Genomic DNA, 5,227 nt, shown 5'->3' with positions numbered 1-5,227 from the left:
AAAGATAGAATCTCTCCCAAAGATGAATACCCAAGGTAACCCCTTAATAGATTAATATTACTTGATCTAGAATAATAATAATCTTACTAAAAATTGACCCAAAATATTTATTTTGTACTCTATTATTTCGGTAAAATAGAGGAAGGAATTTTGGAGTTTTTATCTCTCTAATTTTATAAGATGTATAGAGAGTTTTATTTCTTACACTAGAAATAAGAATTTGTGTGTATGAATTGTGAAAGAACCCATTTGGCTCTCGTTAGAAGGCAAAACCGGTGGGTGTGGGGAGGGTGCCCTATGCATGGGTGATACGTGCATATTCTATACACTTTATCTGTGGTTTTGGCACGTATTTCTATGCATAATTGTTAGCTTAAGGCTGCTATTTCTCCCGAAACGGTTTACTTTGCACTTTTTACGATTTATTGTAGGAATGCATGGAAGTAAGCTGAACCAGGCCAAGTTCATCCTCCGGAAGCAAGTTTGAGGAAGCCAAGAAGAAGGAGAGTCGTATTCACTCACCTTGGGATGCGTGCAAAGGATGAAGAGTTGATTGGAAGGAAGAAGGGAGCCACTGCACAGCACATTTGGTCGATCGACAATGCTATTCAGTCGATCGACCACTGAAGCTCGTCAGATGCCACAATTTTGTTACTGTTCCGCATATTCAGTCGATCGACCACTCTGGCCTGTCGATCGACCAGTTTTCGAGCTGACACGTCTTTTCTTCGTGTTAGACTTTTAAAAGCCCAACTTGTAATTAACTTTCGGTATCTTTTTATCAGTAGAACGCAGCAACTTTTAGGTTATGCTTTTCATTCTGAAAAACTCAGTTTTGAGATCTAGGCTTGGAGACGGAAACCTTGGAATTCGATACTTTGTTCATGAATTAAGTTAGTAAGTTTATGCAAATTTCATTCTCTTTGAATTCTTGTTATTTAAATTCTTGTTCTATCAATTTAATTCCAGAAATTTATTATTCTCTTTTGTTTTAGTTCAATTCCAATATGTCAAATTTGTTCTTTATTATTAATTTCGCAATTAGTGTAGTTATGATTATGCGTAGGTAATTCATTTGATTGGGAATAAGGTGAGCCATGGTATTAAATTAGGATTGTTGTGTAGTAAGAGTTCTTCCGTATTGGTCTTGCTATCTTTTAGTAAATTTCTTTACTAGATTGAAAGATTGGTAATTTGAATTATCGCTAGATTTGGAATTTCTCTTGAGCGAGAGCATTGATAAATTCTAGGGAATTGATAGACCGTGAGGTTACTTGAGCTTTGATCGAAAGGCTAGCTTATTTTCCCTGAGACCGTATCGTAAGAGTTTTGCTACATTACAGACCTGATATTTGCCATGGTGAACCGAATTTTCCGATCCCTTTTCTATCTTGTTGAGAATATTCATTTTAGCAATTAGCCAGTTAATCAACCAAATTCAAACCCCCCAATTAATTGTTACTTTTATAGACTAAAAAAAATAGCAAACAAAATCAACCTTGTCTCTCTGTGGTTCGACCCTTACTATCACTAGCTATAGTTTTAGTTTGGAATTATAAATTTAATTTTGGTACTAAACGACGGTATCAAATTTTGGCGCCGTTGCCGGGGAGACTGTGACACCCTCAATTTTAACAAAAGATAAAGGCGTAAATTCTACGGAAAAACTGACAGGATATGTTTGTAATTGGTTCAACTAGATAAAACCTGTAATTTCAAAAAATTTCCTAAACCATTCACAAACATTTCCGAAAGGAGAGTGCCATAACCTGCAATTGCTAACAATCTAATTTACTTAACCCTGCTAAAGATAAGAAAATATATAACGATACAACCCAAAATAGAAGAGGGAGACATATGTCCCTTCAAAATATATACAAAACCAAAAGTAAAAGGGTTACTAAAAAAAAAAAGCCAAACTAGGTCCAAGGTTCCTTATGCTCACTAGCTCGTCTGTGACCCCATCTAAATCTTCAACCTGTCAATCGCATTTTATACAAACACGAAAGCCACAATTCAGTGGGGAGTAACTTCGAGTCCTCCCAGCCACGAAACGTCATAATTAATATAACATGTAAACATAAGAATATGAATACGAATCACACATAGCCTCAGCATATAGATGCTAGACAATCGTGCTTATCATGTGAACAACAATATAACAACACATAGTCCTAGCATGTGAATACTAGACCGACTCATACTACACTATCATGTGAATCACATAACATCCAAGAATCCAAACTCTATCAACCATAGCCGGCTTGCATCTCACCTTCTATGATTCATAGAATCACCATACAAGAAAGGGCAATATATCAAAGACAGGCATAAGTTCTTAGTACGGTCAATAGTCACTCTGTAACTCGAGTCTATACCACGAGGTAGGGAAGGTAATCGAACCGGTATCTTGGCTCAGCGGTTAATATTAATAAAACATGGCCAAGACACAACACAACCCTAGCCTAAAATCTGCGCAGACCTAGACATGCGGATACACACCACCGCACCCAAGACCCACAATTTTTCTAAAACAAAGTGAGTACCCTAAGGAGTCCACCAAAGGGTTGGCTAGTACTTAAGCTGACCACTTACTAACAAAATAAGTAACGAGGTCATGCCCCAACTTGGATATAAATCCACTAGTCAGGAACACAAAGGCTATTAAGCAGTGAACATATACTCGTCAGAGACTATAAAGACCTATCTATGATGAAGGCCGAAACACTCACCTAGGACCTAGTCCCAGCTAGTCCCAGCTTGAATACTTTAGCCCACACCACACAAGACAAGTAAGACACCCACTTAACCATAAGAGGCAAAAAGTCCAACTTACCAACATAAATGCTAACATTCTATCATGTGAAAGGTTATATAAATGTCTATTCAGCAGAACAATCCAACAATATTAAAGGCTTCAGGGAATCTAGGCCCGTTTCTACAATATAAGAAACTATTAAATTTAACCAACTATACATGTGACTAAAAACTTGATAAATGGCCTAAAACAAGAAAAAGGCCGATTATCCAATTCATATAAAATTTCATCCAACCGAATTTTTACCCGCAACCCCACCTGCGGCAGTGCACGGTTAAATTGCGGTGACCAATCACTCAATTGATCGACATCGAATCGACAAAGGGACTAAGGCTCGATTTTTTCGGCACAATCAACAAAACATTACAATTAGCACTATAAAATTTATTTTGAGCCTATTCATTACAATTTTATTTTATAATCTATCCTAACATGTGCAACTACTAATATAAACTTAATTTTTACCATTAACATAATTTTTACTACTAATATGATTCAATTCAAAAGTATACTCATATGTGACTTATACTAACTATAACATTAATGAACCCGAAATGACAAATATTGCATGAAAAACCGCGAAACAAGCGACGGACCAACCCGGGCCAAGCACGGGCCTGCCGCGGCCCGTCACGGGCCTGTTTCACTGCTGTGAACAGTACCGCGGGTCTGTGAACAGTAACCTATCTATAAATTTTTCGGTAAAACGACGCCAAATACTCATACGGACTCCGAATTGAGTGATTCAAGTGGCTAAACCACCTAATTTTTCGACGCCGTTCAATCTGTCATATTTTTGGAAACATTGGAAAATGTCTCGGTCCGGTACTGACACGTTCCAGCCAACCCGCGGATTTGTCCCCTCAAATAATTACTCATCCAAATTTGTTCTAAAAAATAATATACAAATGGTTAACTTAAACTAACAAAAGACAAGCATTAAACATGCATGCAACCCATTTTAAACATGCGAAAATTTACTACTCAACCAAAAATCACAAAAACATACAAAAAGCAAAGAATGTGACGATTATTCGTCGAGTAACTCGAAATATGTTACCTTAAGCTAGAAAATGAGCAATTAGCACCTTAAAAACCAAACCCTAACAAGCAACTATCCGCTATCTTCGACAATATACGAGTCCCCAAACTCGTCTTCCAATTCTTCACCTAAATAATCAATAAAAACACAATAAATAAGTATAAATACCGAAATTTGCCAAAATTCGTCTTAAAACAACTTCAAGAAAACTGAAATTAAAATATACCAGGTTGTAGATCTCGACGAGAGGATTCCGGAAATATAAATTATGTGAAAATCCGTCAAGAAACGAGAAAGTTATGGTGAATTTACCTTAGAAAAGCTTAAGATTTAAGATAAAATGGTGTTTGGTAAGAAAAAATCAGAAAAAGGAATGAAGGGGGAAGGGGTGCTGCGTGAAAGGGAAGGAGAAAAGGAAAGGAGGAAGGTGCGGGTTTTTAGTCGGGATTTTTACGAGTCGGTTTTGGCTCGTTTCGATAATAATTAACCGCATCAAATGCAAATTCCGACAAGACCAAAGTTCTTAAACACGAGATTACAAGAAAATTGAATACTCATACGACCCATTTCCAAAATCGTTTACCCAATTTTCAATAGAGTTGTCATTTTTCCCCGAAAAGCCCTTATTTCGAAATAAAAAGTTTTACACGGTTTAAACTATTTTTAAACGTTTTGAAACTATCAAAATAAATACTTTACCTCAAAATATAATAAAATTATATTTCTTTGAATTATTATTACTGCAAATACATTAATATTAAATTTTATTTGATTAATAAATTACTTCCGAAATATATTAACGGTCCGAAATTACGGGGCGTTACAATCACCCCTCCTTTTAAAAAGTTTCGTCCTCGAAAGTTAGAAGGAGAAATTTTAGTATACAACATCTTAATAATATAGTTATAAGAAAATATAGGTATCTTTTCAATGAAACGGTGATACTCTCGTTGATCAGACAAGAATATCCACATTCATATCAAGATATAAAAATATCTCTACACCAATAAATGAGAAAACCCATTATTGGGACGTCTCCAACAACGAGATTTAACACTCATTAATGTTAAAACCATTAAAAATCATAAAAGCATTTTCAAAATTTTAGTTTAAAGTTCTATAATAAGAACAATAATCAAAAGAGCTGTATGAATTTCATGAGGTAAGAATTGAAGTCGAACCTAAATGGGTGTCAAAGATGGAGTTTCATAGGTTACCAACATCAAACTTATGAGAGGAGTATGATGAAGTAAGGAAAAGAGGTATGAGCGGTAACGCTCATGATCAAGGAAGAAGGAAAAACAGACAATAAGGAAATGCCAGACACTTTTATCACAAACTACAACAACACCCAAAACGGTTCCAAA

General features: G+C 35.8%; 1 long non-coding RNA gene across 1 annotated transcript; it reads right to left on the bottom strand.

Annotated features, from left to right (window-relative positions):
• Positions 1-1,672: 1,672 nt before the first annotated feature.
• On the bottom strand, positions 1,673-4,248 carry LOC141628406 (uncharacterized). Its single transcript, XR_012537129.1, has 3 exons — positions 4,087-4,248; positions 3,879-3,988; positions 1,673-1,978 (listed from the first exon to the last, which is right to left on the bottom strand). It is a non-coding gene; the product is annotated as an uncharacterized LOC141628406 (long non-coding RNA).
• Between the last annotated feature and the right edge of the window lie 979 nt (positions 4,249-5,227).

The sequence above is a fragment of the Silene latifolia genome, chromosome 2 (assembly GCF_048544455.1).
Source record: "Silene latifolia isolate original U9 population chromosome 2, ASM4854445v1, whole genome shotgun sequence".
In the NCBI taxonomy this organism is placed as follows: Eukaryota; Viridiplantae; Streptophyta; class Magnoliopsida; order Caryophyllales; family Caryophyllaceae; genus Silene; species Silene latifolia.
The sequence above is the reverse complement of the archived record's forward strand: the minus strand, read 5'-3'. Positions and strand labels throughout refer to the sequence as shown.